Raw genomic sequence first — 17,573 nt, forward strand, 5'->3', positions numbered from 1 at the left:
CTTCAATTCTTTTTGATAGATAGTTGAACTTGTTCCCCAAATATGTCTTTAAAAAGATTTGACGCCACAAGAAGCTTTTTGAGAAAGCATAATTACAGCTTTTGCGTGATTTGGTGGATGAAAAATCTAAATATTCTGGGAATAAATTTGCATTAGTTAGAAGCCTTGCAAGTTCGAAACTTTGAACATAAACATTGAAGATAATTTCTGAGGAACGGTGGTAACGAAAAACGTTCGAGTTGCTTTGTAAGGTCTATAATTATACTTTTGCTAAGCATTAAATTAACAATTCTTAAAACTCTTTTTGGAGCTGAGTTTTAATTCAATACACTTTCTTAAAACATTGTTTAAAGAATGTCTAATGGATTTATAGACACATACGTGCATTTTGTTTCTTTCACATCAGACTACGAAACCGTATGTACCTGTGAATTTAACAAGAATAGTATACTACACTGTTAAAAATTTTCCGGAAAATTTACGGTAATTGTTACTGGCATCCATGTTGCCAGTAACTATTACCGTAAAAATCAAATGTTACTGTAAAATTTTACGGTTTCCTCGGTAGGCCACAGCAACCAGTTGGCGCTGGGATCGCTTATTTCTCCGGTATAAATTACCGTAAAAATCAGCGATGCGTCGGCGATGCAATTTTACAGTAACAATTACCAGAAAATCTTTCTGAATTTTTAACAGTGTAGACGTCTTAAATATAGAACCTTTGTTAATAAACAACGATCTAAAAACTTCAGCTTATGATTTAATTTTTATAATTCGTAGTTTACTTTAAATGGCAAGAGTATTAATTACCTAATTTTGGTGATATATAAGTCGACATTTTGAGCCCCTGAAATGTACCAAACGGGAAGTATCGAATCTAAAATCAGATATCTGTTGATCTCGGATTAGTGGGGCATTGCAGATATTGACATAATGTCACTAGTTCATAACAATTTAACGACACAAAAATTATCATTATCAACATTTTATCATGTACTTAGTTTCGACTGTTTACGACTTAGTGACGATGTAGTTTTTCAATAAGCAATAGATAACATTAAATTGATTAGATTTTTGCAAACAGCATAGAAAATGAAGCTTTTAAATTATGCATTTAAACCTTCTGTATTTGTGGATAGGGAGGCAAAAAAAAAAAAAAAAAAAAAAAAAAACATTCGCTTGTCTAAACAACACTACATATAACTCCTTGCATTAGAAAAATCTTTACATTTTACTTCTTTCATTCTTTCTGAAATTGTTTGAAATCAAAGTCTTGTTTTCAGTGTGAGGTATTTCAAAATTTAACTTATGCACTGAATTTACTCAAAATGTGACTCAGAAGTCAGATAAATTTAATAAAAATGAAGTGTCCTAGTTCGTAAAAAAAGACCAGCCCTAACCATCCAGGACGGTGACTGAGCGATGTATGATTTTACCATTTGGCATCATGCAGCGCATACAATTTACTAACTGTAAATTCTATTATAAGTACCTGAAAAAATAGTCAGTAGTAAACCATAAACATGATAGGTGTACCATGAGCATTGAGAAAGATTCCCGAACTAACTCTAACAATTAGCATTGTGTCCATCCTTTCAAATTTAAGTTTTAGCGAATAAACTTCCAACTCTCAAGATCAACCAGAGAAGAAGTATGATTTTAAAACTTTAGATGGAAATATGTAAATACATCATTTACAAACATGTTCGTACAGCTGCTTAGGTTTTTTTTTTTTTTTGAGGAGATAGTGTTAAAAATTCTTTCAGAATGCTTTTTTGGAATGAAATGTGGAACCGCTTACAGCAGCGAACAATATTAAATGAACAAAGTGCATTTTGAACAATGCACAGTTGCACATTGACTTTGTGCAGTGAAATTTTCCTAAAAAACGAACTTAATCGCAAATAGCCCTATTGCTACACGCTATTACCATGCTCGTCACAATTTGAATATTGAGGCCACTTGTGTGGCTTCTGATCTGAGCTTCTTTTAGGTAGAGCTATTAATCTTGATGAGAGTTAATTCCACTTGATTTAAGTGATCCTTTTCTGCGGCCCCTTAAACCACTAACCGGCCAAGTGTCCGCCTTCTTTTATTTCCCCACTTTAATGAGACCCAAGGCCACGGCTTCTCGTGAGGTCATCAGGCACGCGAGATTTGTGATTTACCGTTAACAGCGAAAAGGTGGGAACAGCTTCTATTCTTCTTCCATAGTCATCTATCTTCTTCGCTAAATCTACCTGAGAAATGGCTATCCTATTAATTTTCTAACAACCAAAAATCAGAAGATTCTCAGAGGACATGAATTTCTGTAGTGCCTTGTGAGGTGATGATAAACTTTTAATAAAAAAAATCTTTGATTGATTTTTTTTTTTTGGACCACAAGGTTTTTCGCTAAATATACCTGAGAAATGTCTATCTTATTAGTTCTTCAAGAATCAAAACTCCAGAGTATTCTTAAAGGATAAGAATGCCTTTAGTGCCTTGATATTATTATGACAAACTATTATTGGAATAAAATCTTCGACTGATCTTCGGGTTTCTGATCTCGACCGGACCTCGGGGTTTATTTCAAAAACTACCTGAAATATGGTTGTCCTCCTCATTATTTAAGGAGAAAAGAATAAGAATATAAATTTTCTCAGAGGACAACCATAGTGCCTTGCGATGTGCTATGAAAAACTTTTAATAAAAGAAAATTATTAATCTTCTTTTTTTTTGGACCACAAGGTTCGTTTGGTTTTTATTTTTCTATAATGTTTGCCCATATATAGTTTCAAAACGATTCTCGAGTTGACTAGATTATTGTTTCTTAATTTAATCAATAAGGTATATTAAGTTTTGGGGTATGTGTTAATATCAGTTACCATAAGCGGCACAAAAAATCAGTTTTCCCAGGAATCTACTGCTGTTTCTTTCACTTTGAGAAAAACCTTGTTCTCAGTCTCTAATTAAAATTTTATGGAAAATTCAACCGACTGCGTTTTGAATTAACTTGTACTAACGTCTGGTTGACAAATCTTTAGATGATATTTTCATTGATTTTCTTTTTCTCTTCAAACTTTCAGTATCTTTACTCTGCACATAGAGGTATTTCAGGTTAAACGGGGACACGATGTAGTATAACTTGTTTTTGTCTTGTGCCAGCTAGGCTGACAATTTGAGGTGCGCTGCTTAATTTTTCCAACTGTACCGTAATTTGGTGTGAAGTCCGACTTCCACTGTACACACATAAGGACTCGTTTATAGGGCAGGCAACCATTCACAGCATAACAACACATTCACACAAAGGAAGGACAAGGACAGGAGAGAGAAAGTACATCCATAAACGAACCGTGATTTGAACCCGGGACCACCTCATCTCAGTCAGACTCCTCTAACCAATAGACAAGGCGGGTGGCGTATGCTACTCGTTTACATAATTTGATGAATCCTTATGAAATAGATGTAAGTCTGAACGGAAGAGTCTTTTTGAACTCTTATTTTAAATCAGCTTTGTAAACGATGTTCAATTATTCACTATTGTTTCTTTAAAAAATACACTGCTTCATCCTAAATTACGATCGTGGTAAATAAATATTAGATGAAAAAAGACGTGTCATGTAACTTGCAAACAATATATATTTAGAAGGTAATCAAATTTAAAAAAAAATGGCATCTTAATCATGCATGCTATTCTAAATGAGAAAATGAATTCCATTTGTTTCAGTTCCGGTAAATTACTACCTCGAATTAAATTAAAAATATTCAAGAAATTCAAAAGCAACTTCACGTAATTACACGCCGTAATAATTCAATAAAGCACCAACAAAATTCAAACACATTTATTTCGTCACAGCCTTTTATGTCAAGCTTTAATCTAATTACTCTTTTCTTTATAATCTAGAGTTTTAATTCTTGATTCTAAGTTATTCCATTTTAATTGTACATAATTCCACACGATTTTATTCCGAGTTTTTTCAAAGCAATTATATCGAGTTAAAGTGAGCGTACAACACTGAGAACCCTCAACTCAATTAGAATAAATACCAACACCCTAAACAAAAACACTCAACAATGGCTCTTTATTTTTCGTTTTTTCCTTCTTTATTTTTATTTTTATATTCCTTTATTTTATTCATTTATTTATTTTTTTCGCTCTTAGGTCTTCAACAATGGGGTTTCCAGTATTAACTCACCCTCCATTAATTTTGCTCAAAGGATGAAAAGCGCTTTTTATGTTGAGTGCTTTTTTATTCAGTGACATCCTCTTCATCTTCCTTTATCAGCAATAGTTTCATTTTATTCGACCTTTCGCGTTGCTCTTTGCATCAGATCCAGTTCGCTTTTCTAGGGTATTTATCTAAATTTCGTTTTCCCTTTTTGTCCCGATGTTTTTTTGCTTCTTTTAGTTTTTTCTCGTTTGACAATAGGAAGTGTATTGCATTCATCTTACTGTGTTTATCGCACTTTAAGAAATGTTTTTTCCCTCCGAAATACCATTTACTTAAACATTTTCTTGTTGGAAAAGATTTCGAACTCAAACGGCTATTTTCAGTTGCGTTTTCATTAGATGTTTGCTTGATTTTTCTCGATAGAAGTATGTTCTAGCGATATCTCTCTATCTTTGGTACTGTAATGTTTGTCTTTATTTCATCAGAGCCGCTATTCATCTTTAAGCAAGGAAAGAATATTTTGACAATGCGTAATTAAAGCTGTTTACTCTGGCAACTCCTAGTGCAGTTTCACATTGTGAGACACTGTTAAAACTGCGGGTTGCATCTAGCACCTTTTGTGGTGAAACTTTGTAGCACTAGACACACCCCTTAAGAGCGCTATTTCCCTATGGCACCCTTAAAGGTGCCAAAGAGAGTCAAATGTCATCCTTTTAAGTACCATAGCATGCCATATGGAAACAAATGGCACCTTTAAGGGTGCCACAAGGAGCAAAATGGCACTCATAAGGGGGGTACTATAACGTTTCACCCTTAAAAGTACCAAATGCAACCTGCAGAACAGTGCTGGTGCGTCCATTTGGTGGAAAACTGAGCGTCAAAATTCTAAAAGTAGTAATGGCTGAGCGTCTACATTCTCAAAGTGGTAATGTACCGAAGGTGGTGCCAGATGAAAGAATGGATGTCCACCCTGAGGAAAGCACTGTACTTTGATCACGGAAAGAATGAAATTAAAGAAACATGGCGACTGCATTGCATTCGGCGGTTGACTTGATCAGTAATTGACAACTTGGTGACTGTTTGATGATAACTTGGAGTTATGTCGTCGAATTTGAGGCAGAAAAGTGTCATATCATGGAGATGCTTTTATACGGTCTTTTAAGAATTCATAAAATATATATAGAAATTCTTAAGTTTAAAAAAAGAAAGAAAATAAATCCCATCATGTTTCAAATTGGGTTTTAAACAATCAGAGCAATAAAAAATGTATCTTTGGAGCAATTAGCTCGTTTTCTACTGTGTGAAAAGTTCCTAAGGTAACAAGATACATCAACAAACTTTTTAAAAATCAATTTATTGAAAGTGTCAGCCACATTGGGCACAACCTCTGCAAAAACTTCCCTAGTACACCAAATTTTATGTTTCTGTTCATTAGGCCTTGACGTTTCAAGTGAGCCCCAAACACGCGAGAAAACAACTTATTTTGTGCGACATGGATCAGATGCTGAAATAATTTTGTCAGTTTTTTCCTTATGTTTGATGTGCCACAAATAATTAGACACATGTGAGACAGCAAGTTACATTTATATACTATCTTAATTTTTATGACTGTGGCATTATTTAAATGTTAAAGATATTCTTTTAAATGCAGTCAAGTCTAAGAAATGGTGTTAGTCGGTTAATATTTGACATCAACACAAATACTCTAAAATTCAGAACATACTCACGTATGTCTATTCAAGAACTTATGTAACTCATCCTGGTTTATTTCCATAAACTTGTTTCCCTTGAGCTGGCAAAGATTCGAATAAAAAGTAATACATTATTAATACAAGACTCCCCAATCGAAAGCTTAACATGTGTTCTACAACCTAACATTAAGTGATTTAATTACATGATTCCTCCCTTTTAAGTGATGCACCAGCCAATTTCTGCAAAATTTATAACCCCGTCGGTCACATCACAACATGATGATAGTTTCGACAGCTTATTGATTCTGTAAGAATGTACCACTCTGATAACACTAAATGTCTTATCTGTTCTACTTGAAAGAATGCATCATTAAGTATAGAAAATTCTGAAGGACAAGATGAAACTGCACAATAAATCGTCCCTCCACCAACCTATCAACATTTTTCGACGAGATAAAAATGGATTTATTGGCCACCAAAGGACTTTTCAGCGAGAGCTTGTCAATCATGCACTATTCATTGCTTGACAATCCGTCGTAACCTCAATGCCCATCTTAAGCAACAGCTATTGCATTTAGATGTCGTGTTCGCGAAAATGCTTTCACCTCATGAATTATTCAATGGCTCAAGTTAAAGCTTTCGTCAAATACTCTAAGACTAAGCCAAGACGAGAAACAAAAATCATGCATGGAGCGTGCGATTTGGCGTATAAATGTATGCATTTGTTCACTTCAGTCATTGCTATGCGATCATGCAGAAATATAAATTGGCCATTTGGATCTGTAATGAGTGCCATAAATCATATTTAACGTATCCTGACAAGATTTTCATCTGAAATTTATACATGACAGAAAATATGAACTGTGGGACCAGCCCTCCAAACCGCTGTGTCCTACAGGAACAAAGTATTTCATATGGTAAATAAGTACTGTATACTGGTTATTATGTTTTAAAACCTACTCATTTCGATTATTGATACGGGTCTTCTGTTATGATGAACTGAATACAAACGATCTGAAATGTGTTGAAGTGCATTATTCAGCACGCATACAGTAGCCAGCTTAGACGAAAATGCAGATGTAATTACAGTGTTAAAAATTTCTTTAGTGTAAAATCACGAGTGGTCTTATTTTCAATCATCGTCTTTGAATAAATTACCAAGCTTTTATAACGTAGAGTAATGCAAAGTATCAGCTTCTGACATTGTTATTGAATTTAATTAACCGTGGTATGATGGTCACGCAAGAAGTTTCTTTGTTGTTTCTTTTTCAACCGGGGAACTAGATCCATTTCTGTAAAAAATGAGTTTTGTCACTTTGGTCCTTCTCGGTGAGAACTAAGAAATTCTCTTTCAATTTTGAGCATGTTCAAATTCTTAAATTGAAAATTAAATCAACAATACGCAATCTAATTTTTCAATTAGATGCATCAGACGCACTATAAAATTGTTTTTCTGGGGAGAGGGAGTTGGTCAAAACAAGCCATCCTGTAAAAAAAAATGACTCAATACGTCCATTTCTGTCAAAAAAAAAAATAGATGAATTTTGTCATTTAGGTCCTTCTAGGTAAGAACTAAGATTTTTTTTTTTTTTTTTTTTTTTGATCATGTTGAAATTTTGAGTTTGAAAGTTGAATCAACAATACACAATTTAGTTTTCCAATTAGATGCGTTAGGAGCACTACAAAATGTATTCCCGAAAAGAGAGGCAATGGATTGGTCACAACAAGCCAGCCTTTTTTCCAGGGAATGAGGATTGATTGTAAAAGTCCAAACATGTATGTATAGACTCTTGGAAATACTTTTATTTTAATTACAATTAAATTACGTGTGCAATTACATTAGCGAAACCATGGGGAAAAGTTAAGAAACTTTTGCAATTTCGCAATGTGCAAGGATAAATGGGAAAAAGTTGCTGACTATGCAAAAATGATTAAGTTTGTGAAGTCTGGCCATGATACATAATTTCACTTGTCACCGTTTTTCTGAATTATCTTGAAAATGTGACTGGGCATGGATTTTGCAGGCTTTTTCTGCTGCAGTGATAGTAATTGGTTTCATTCCGAGAGTGTACTGCCCTTTTTAATTCATTTGTGCTTTGGTATAGGCGCCCATCATTATAAACTGTGCCGAGCTGTTGACTCTTAAAAAATTTGAATTGTTGTTAAGAGCAGGAGTATGAACTGACCATTTCATAACTTTTGATACGCCTGTCCTTAGACCATTGCTTCGTATTCTTTGCTAAGCGAAATGTTGCTTTGTCTTGCTAAAATTCCCAGTTTGCCCCAGAAATCAGTGATGCGTAACACAGATCATCCAGCAATAACTAATAGTCTTCTGGTTTCTGTCTTCAATTAAGATGGACTAATCTTGTTTTACTACCTTAAAAAAGACCAGCTTAAACAATTACAAAACCTCCCCCTAACTTTCAGCTGAATATTTTTTATTCTTCTCTAATGTCACCCCAAAAGTGTCATAAGCCATCTTAATCATTCAAATTCAATTGTTTTCCATCGAACCGGACAACTGAACTCCTTAATGTTGCTCATGACATGGGTGGCTGTGCAAACTGAAAACTTGCACTCCTGTGATGTGGATGAAGTTTTGGCTGAGTAAGCATTTTCTTCAACTTTATGTTCGGGTTTCTTGGAGAGCTTCTTTAACTGTCCTAAAGTTTTCATTTTGACCTTAAATGCACAGCCTCTATTAAATCATAAGTATATCAAGAAGTGATAAAAAAAATGGGTACAGAGCAACCTCAGAAACATAAATGTACATCAATGCCAGATTATAGGGATATTTAATTTCATTTTTAATCTTAATTGTATATGTGAATGTATCTTGAATAAATAATTAGCATGCGGGAAGTTTCTTTACTAAAAATCTGCAGTGCGACTTGTAGCAATATTTAGGCTTCCGAGATTTTTGAAAAAGATTTTTTTTTCTAACGTGAAAATTCTTTTGGACATAAGGCTTATAGAAATGAGTCTGATACTCTGAATTTACACCGAAAAATAAGTGAAAATATCGTCAAACTTCTAGGAAAAAACATCATGATTTCTTAAATATTTTAGAAGGGAATACTCCCCTGGGTCTCCCAACTTGCTACAAATGTTTATGCTTTCGAGCTTTTCACCTTTCAGAAGAAGTTCAACTGTTAATAGTATACATCCCCCTTCCCCTCCAAGTAAAAATAATGGCTATGAAACTGTCGAAAACTGAAAAAGAATTGGGGGATCATATTTTCAAAAAAAAGAAAAAAAGAGGGGGAAGTTTGAGGAAAATGATAGTCACATTTGAATTTAGGGGATCATTTTACGTAAGAATCCGAAAGAATCGTTTCAGAAGCATTTTGAAGGTGTTTTTTCGAGCAATTACGAATTGCTAATTGTTGTAACTTGACTGTTAAAAGCCTTTCATCCGTCCTTTGATTTGACTAACGATAGTGAGGCGTTGAGTAGTTTTTCCATCAACTTGGAAAGACCGCAAATTTTAATCTTGTCGCTCTGCAAGAGTTAAACTTCTTAGCTCTTCAAAAAAAAAAAAAAAAAATTTTGAGTTTCAATCTAAGAAGAGCATTAGTTAACGAATAGAAAACGTGGATTGAAAATCTCATATGTTTTTTTACGTGAAATCAGTCAATAAAAATGTTCAACGGGAACAATCCAGAAGGTGGGAAAATATCGTTTGTAATGAAGGGACTGATGGTTTTTTAACTATCTCTAATTTATTTTTAATTCAGATTTTCATTCTAGTAAACGAAATTTACCTTCAGGAGTCAATGATTTCTTCTAAAGGGCGAACCTGATATTCTGATGTCCTGAGTGTTCAATGTTCATCCTAGCTGGTCGACCTTCTAGGGTAATGAATAAGTTAGCAGAAAACGTTGTGGGTGTTTCTCGATTTTAGAAATAATCACAACGTTATACGTTGTAATTAAAGATGCACATATACAAGACTATCTTCAACAACTTTCCCTTATCTAAATTGTGTGATTACACATTTTGGACCATACAGTATAAAAATGTTCAAAGCCCATAGCTTCGTAAGATTTTGTTAACGGTAGAGCTATGCATCCTTTCATAAACGATGGCCATTTTTTAACATATTTGACCCCCTCTCCCCTTTGTTCCAAAGTGTCGTACCTCACCTTACTCCCTCCCCTCCATTTGTCACATGTCACACTATTTTTCATAAGCGCTATATTTTAATGTAGAAAATGTGCTATATCGCAGTTTTTTTTACCCCCTCCATCCCCCTTGTCAAAAACTATTAATTTCACTAACCCCCTCTACACCTCAAATTGCGACGTTTTTATGGACGACTCCTTTATTGGAAAAAATGTATGATGGCTAGGTTTCATGGTCAGTCACAACCATGAAACCTTGACATTAACCACCATTTTTATTAATAAGAGTTCCATTATAGATAGTCTGATTCATGTAGCTTTCTTAGCATATATCGCGCAAAAATACATCGATGGCATGATCAAAGCGCAGCGCAGCGTTGGGGTTGAGAATGTTGAAATATTATGTGAACTGATGGGGTACCAGCGCGGATCCAGAGGGAGGGAAGGGGGTTATGGTGCTCATGATTCCCTTTAAATGATCAAATATAGCCAAAAACAGCATTTTTTGGTTTATATTTCGAAAAACTTGCCCTAGACTCCCTATTTGTGCCAAAATATAGCATTTTGACCCCTTTTCCGATAACGACTTCCTCCAAAACCAAAAGCTGGATCCGTCGTTGAAGGGATAGCTAATTAATTTAGATGTCGCTGTGGAAAAGGTTCTAATCTAATAAAGTAACCAATGGATCTTATCCTTTTGTCGCTTACAGGGGTTTAAGAAAAGAAAGGGTTATCTGCTTGCATGAAAGAACGTATACATTGAAAGGAAATACGAAGAGCTAAAATATTCAGCTGGGTCAGAAGCAATATTAAGTTAAGGTTCTAAAAGACTAATTGATATCCTGTAATTAAAAATGCCATAAAATTATGGTACATTCTTTGTAACCTTTCATACTCAATATACGTTTTTGCTTTATCTGAAGTAGAATGTTAAAACGTGATAAAGAATGAAAACAATTAATGGAGTAGCAAATTTAATTTCTTTGAGCACCTAAATTGCGGAAAGATTAATTCCGTGCATAAATGTGGTATCTAAAAACACATATATGCATTACAAAGCTTAGATGGTTCACTCCGCTATTGAATCTTTAACGATTTAAATATCTTATGATATTTGATATGATTGTAAAGTGTGAAAACGCTTTTTGAATAAATCGTGAAAACAATGGTTCGCAAATTGTGAACAAAACGCGTATCGCGTATTTTCTGATGGAAATCCAAAGAAATGAAGTTTTTTTTTTCCCCTTTCCATTAGTAATTTAAGGAAGTCGTAATGATGCTAGAAATTAATATTGCCCATCACTTCACGGTAATAACGCATTTTATTGTTTCTTAGACGCTGTTAAAAGGTAGAACAAAGGACAATATATGACGGTAAAAGAAAGTAGTAAACGCTAAAATCCCATTCATGGGCTTAAAAGGTGATTTTGATGGTTATGGCTATAGCAGAAATCGACCAATCACTGGAATTTGTCGGAAATTCAGAGCTAGAAGTATTTGAATATCAGCCTATTAACATCTCTGCGTATATTGCACAAATAACGCGTAAAGGAAATGGGTAGTCATATCCCTTCGAAGTAATGTCTAAAAACCTACTTGCGTAACAATAACAGTTAAGCGGTGGTGCTTTTCAAACGTGCTCGGTCTTTATAATGATCACTTTAGGCAATGTTCATGAAGATTGTGGTTGGGCATTAGGGCAGTAATATAGCTAACGTTTCGCAATAAACTATAAAATTTTAGCACTTTGTCCTTGGTTAAGATTGGAGTCTAAGGAATAAATGGGGTCTGCCCTTATAAAATTGATGTACCCAGGAAAGCATGATGTTGCTTCTGCAGTCTGGAGCCAAACCTCTCGTGGTTCGGACTAGGTTGCAAAATTCTCGTGTCTGGAACGGTTAAATTACTTATGTTTCGCAGATTTCTGTAAATTTTTGCAGTTTATTTTTGCGTGGATGAAATTTTGTATTTTGACACTTTTGGTGATTGATTGGTGACTGTTGAAGTGATAGATTGTATTTCTTTCTCCGAAGGATAATCTGCACCTTTGACAAGTAAGAAATACCAAATAGGAAAGAGATTTTAGTTGATTGATTGGTGACTGCTGAAGTGATACATTGGATTTTCCCCAAAGGATATTCCTCATCTTGACAAATAAGAAATGACCACATAGGAATGAGATTCAAGTTGATTGATTAATGCCGTGATTCCAACTATGGATACGTCTAGTGTGATAAGGATGCGTAACGTTTTCATAGGATTGGATTTATTTCATAGCCTGCAAGACAGTAATGGTTTTATTGTTTGAGCAGGAAGCCATTTGGGAATCAGAAGCATTGGTTTGTATATTTCCTAATAGTAATACTGACGTTCAAACTTTTTTTTTTTTTAATCGACTGTTCTTTCAAACCAACACTGAATGAATTCGAGTAAATTATAGCTTATAATTCTTTTAAACTTGAAAATGGAATCGTATTTCTCTTAATAGCAATATTGATGATTAGAACTTTTCATGGTAGGGCGTTAGGGCAGTAATATTGCTAACATTTAGCATTACACTTGAAAGCATACCACTTTATTCCTTGGTTATGATTGGAGTCTAAGGCCTAAATGGGATATGCCCTAATAAGTTAACATCCGGGAAAGCATGATGGGGCTTCTACAACCTGGAGCCAGACTTCTTTGGGTTCGGACTACGTCGCAAAGTTTTTGTGTCTGGAACGGTTATTTACTTATGTTTCGCTGAATTTTACAAATTTTTGCACGGATAAAATTTGTTATTTTGACACTTTTAATGATTGAGTGCTGCTGTTGAAGAGATTCATTGTATTTTTTCTCGAAAGTATACGGCATGTTAACAACTAAGAAATGACAATTAAGGAATGACGTTCGTATTGGAAGGAGACTTTTAGGCTCGTGTCTGGAACAGTTAAAGTACTTTTTAGATTTCTTATGGTGATTGATTGGTAAATGCTAAACTTGTATTATAGTGTTTTTTCCCCTCAAAAGCATATTCCATAGTTCTTGAGAAGTAAGAAATTTTTATGTAGGAGTGAGGTTTTAGTTGATTGATGATTCATGGAGTGATACATTGCATTTTTTTCCCAAAGGAATGCACCTTGAAAAATAAGAAATGACACCATAGGAATGAGGTTTCGGTTAATTGATTAATGTTGTGTTTCCAACTAGGGATGCGTCTGTCGTGCGATAAGGATACAAGGAGCTTTCGTAAGATTGGATTAATTTCGCATCGTGCCTGACAATATAATGGACTTTTAGTTTAAACAAAAATTTCTTTGGAGCTCAGAAGCTTTGGTAAGTGTAATACTTAAGGGGGTCCGGGACACAAAAATCGTCAAATTTTGCAATTTTTTTTATCATGTAAAAAATTACTCCGTGTTTTTCTGCTTAAGAGGAGGTTTGAATCTTGTTTCTATCTTAAATAGAACGAAAGATATAATTATTTTTGTTTCATGCACCTAACTAATGTGTACTTAACTTTAAAATTTTAAACGCGTTTTTCTCCATGATGCAATTTTTCCCGATTTCTTGCATTCAAACTCTTATAAGTCAGGAACCGATAAAGATAAAGTAATGAAACTTGGAGCATATCTTTTTCAAACAGTTTACTTTAAATTTTATTCGTCGAATTTGAAAAAAACGTTTACTGCAAAAATTACGATTTTTTAAAAAAAAAAGTATCTTCGAATTTTTCGAAATTTTTCTTCAAATATTTTTTATTTTTTATTGAATCAATATTTTTAAAATCGCCGAATAAAAATTAAAGCTTAGATATTTGTGCGTAATTCATTGAAAAAAAATTGAAAATTGTTTAAGAATATTTTGAGTTATAGCAATTTAAAGCAACCCCATTTTTTATAAAAAAAACTAATTAAATTTAAATAAAAATTTCTTTTTTTCATATTTATGTTATGATTTTGCTTATTAAATAAATGGTGAATCAGTGCAAAAAATTTCAAAACTCTAAAGTATATAATAAAAAAAAATTTCAAAATGTGTCCCGGACCCCCTTAAGGGTGCTCTTCACTGAGAGTCTGAAAGCTTCGGATCCAATGCTAACCTACGGGGAAAGTTAAAGGTTATTTTACAATATTCCTTTGAAGTTTTCGGGTCAATTTTTTTTCTGAGTATTTTTCAAGCCTATGTCTGTGTATATTAGTTTTTACTTTTTTGATACGTCCATTCTTCGATTTTTTAAAATTCGAGAAAAAATGAATTTCTTCGAAAACGAGGTACTGTTGGACCTTTCGCTCTGTAAAAAAGCTGCAAATCGTGCTATCGAAATTTTAAGAACGCCCCAACACGCAAAATATTTCCAGCTCTCTTTTGAGACTAAGTTTGAAATGATGCGACCATTTCTAAAAAAATATCGGAGTTCCAACCATCTGAAATATTTTCGAAAAAGCTCAATTTCTCTACTAAGCCACGCCCTTCACTGGTCCCTCCTTTCTTGAGGGGAAAAACCGGGTGAGGTGTATAAGATTTACGATCATTAGCGCAAACGACCGTTTCCATTTACTACTCCCCTCTTTTCCGGAGGCATTTTTCAATGAAGGAATGAATGAGTGCTTTTGAAAGTGAATCCACATGCTTGGAAACATCTTCACGATTTGATTTGTGTTTAGAAAGGATATAGTTTTTAAAGAGTGCTTCTGGAGATAATTCTTGTGAATTCTTGTGCTAAATGACCTCCTGAATCCAAATATGACCACCTTTTCCCATTCACACGTCCCGCTTTTTTGGAAATGTCGCCCGCAATTTTTTTCAGTTTTTGAGTTTCATAGCCATTATTTTTATTTGGAGGGGAAGTTATCGTTATATTATACATTAATACTTTTCTGAGGGGCTAGAGAGGTGCTACGTTTGTACGCAAGAACATATGAAGGAAATTGGTTAACTCATGGGGGGTATTACCACTTATTATATTTTTAAAATCATCAAAATCCATCCTTTTTTCTAGGGGTTTGTTTTACAATTTTTTCCCTTATTTTTTGGCATGAAACCAGAGTATAGGACTCACACCTATAAACCCTATATCCGAAAAAAAAAATTTCACGTTGTAAATTTAAAAAAAAGGAAGTATCGCATTTTGCGTAAAGTTGCATCGCAGACCTTCAGTGAAGAACCTTTTCGTGTTATTCAAATTCATTCACGGATATAATTAAGATTAAAATTATCTTAAGTATGCTTATAATATAGCATTAATGAATATTTCTATTTCTGGGGATGCACTACCCCCATTACTTTTCACAACATCAAGAAGGCATAAACAATGGAGCTGGTGCATCCAAAGAAAGATAAATATGTATATTAATGCTACTTTATAAGCAAATTTAAGGATGCTTTTCACTGAGAGTCTGAAAGCCTACGGATCCAATGTTAACCTGCGGGGAAAGTTGGATGAAGATTTTACAAATTCCTTTGAAGTTTTCATGTAAATTTTTTTCCGAGTATTTTTCAAGCCTCTATCTGTGTCGTGTACTTTTTCCTTTTTTGAAATATCCATTCTTTGATTGTTTAAAATTCGAGAAAAAATGAATTTCGTTGAAAGAGGTGGTAGGTACTGTTTGATATTTTGCTCCATAAAAAATCTGGCAAAATATTTCCAGCACTCTTTTGAGACTTTGTTCGAAATAAAGCGACCATTTCTAAAAAAAAAAAAAAAAAAACGAGTCCAAAACCGTATTCTAGATACTTACTAGATATTTGGATTCTATTTTTGTCTATATTATACTATGTTACTACAAATGTAAACGCATAAAATGCTTTCCACAGCTCAACAAACATTTTTGAAAATAATTTCTCGAGCCAAACTCGTAAAAAATTCTTTACAAGGTATGTACACATTGATCATGTAATTCATAATACAGTGAAATCCAGTAACAATGAACTTCAAAATCGGGACTGAAAACTTATTTGGTTGAAACGGGTACTTCGTTATACTGATATACGTTGTAACAGGATTTCACTGAATTTTTCTTTTGAAGACTTTCTAAGGAGAAAAATGATACATACCTGCATTTCTTTAAAGCATGAATGAGTATAAAAAAATTGTTTTAAAGCAGGGTTGGGTTCCCAGGGTCGTGACCCCAAATGGGGTCGTGTAGCGTTTCTTCTTCGGTCGAAACATTATTCCTACCACAGTATAGTTGGGGGTGGATCGAATCTAACATAGCAGTTTTGTAATGTAGGATCTAACGTAGTTTTCACAATGTTGCCAGGTTAGGTCCACACCTTGCGATACTTTACTGACATGTAGGCTACGTGATCACAGGTCCTTTACTTAGTCAAAAAAGGGTCGCAACGTGCAAAAGATTGGGAACCACTGGTTTAAATTTACAGATAATTAGAGAACTGATGGGGGAAGGGGGAGAACACTGACCATTTTGTTTTTAACTGGATGAATACACCATATTCTAAGAATCTTTCGGTAGTCGTGTTACACTGAAATTTTCATAAGCTCAGACAAATAATTTGTCTGACGTCTAAAAAATTTCCCCGAAACCTAAGGTTTTTCAATTTTAGCCGATCTTTATCAATATATATTTGTGTGTATGCACTGTGCAGTCGCGTCTGTTCATAGTGAAGTCTAAGGAACCGAATAACAATTTCGTATATAGCCTCAATTTCGCTATAAAAAGGTAAACAACAAGAAGGGAACTGAACCATAAATACGATATATACGGCTTGAATATTAGTACGAAAAACCAAATTTCTAGTTGAATTTTAATTCAAAGTGTCAAAGGTCAAAGTTTTTTAATATCCTGGATAAAAAAACAAATACATAGCCACAAGTTTTCAATCAAGCAATGCATTTTCTACACTTATAATTTACATCTTTTACTTGTGCTTTTAAGACGTTGTTTTTGACTTTTATCTATTTCTTGCACAAAGCACTTTTTGAAGTGCATATTTTATTTACAATTTACACATTTAAAAATTGAAGCTATTTTGGAACACCCGATTTAAAATGGTGTTAAAGATTCATTGAAACATTATCATTATTTAATATTATTCATAAATGGGGGGAAAAAATTCAAAAAAAAAAATTAATACCAAACAGAAAAGAAAGAAACATTTAGCATCCAGCCCATAGCTTTCATTTGAATTTTGACGTCTTGAATTTAAATTATGTTTTTCACAATCACGAATTGTGGTAGAACCCTACTCGTTGGGTTTCTTATTTCTACAAATGGTTCCTATCAGAATTATATTTGTAAAAGTCATGATTTGAATACAAGACGTCTACATTCAAATGAATTCCAGGGGCTGGATGCTGGACGTTGTTGACTGAATGCTGTTTTTGTCTGAAAAGTATTGTGTAAAATCGAGAGGGTCGGGAATAAGTAAAATTGATGGCGGGGACATGAACTTCACCGCCCAGGAGGAGGGACATGCTCGCGAAGACACGTGGAACAGACGAGTTTGCATTAAAAGAATAGAAAATTAAAGTCGAAAGAACATCAACTACGGACAAGTGAAAACAATAACCAACTGTGGTCGCTCAAAAAAAGAATATATTTGGTCTTGGTCAAGCAATAAGGTATTCGAGGGCGAATGATTGGTATTAGTCTCACGCA

At 34.1% G+C, this 17,573-nt stretch overlaps 1 long non-coding RNA gene across 2 annotated transcripts in view; it reads left to right on the plus strand.

Moving 5' to 3' along the window:
- Positions 1 to 17,573, plus strand: part of LOC129231498 (uncharacterized) — a 145,395-nt gene that overhangs the window by 11,930 nt on the left and 115,892 nt on the right. The window contains exon 1 of one of the 2 annotated variants that reach the window (XR_008581258.1): positions 13,193 to 13,287. The exons of the other annotated variant lie outside the window; for it this stretch is intronic. This is a non-coding gene — a long non-coding RNA (uncharacterized LOC129231498). Of the gene's footprint in view, positions 1 to 13,192; positions 13,288 to 17,573 lie in introns of those variants that run through there. 2 annotated transcript variants of the gene reach the window in all.

This window comes from Uloborus diversus, chromosome 10 (assembly GCF_026930045.1).
Source record: "Uloborus diversus isolate 005 chromosome 10, Udiv.v.3.1, whole genome shotgun sequence".
Taxonomy (NCBI): Eukaryota; Metazoa; Arthropoda; class Arachnida; order Araneae; family Uloboridae; genus Uloborus; species Uloborus diversus.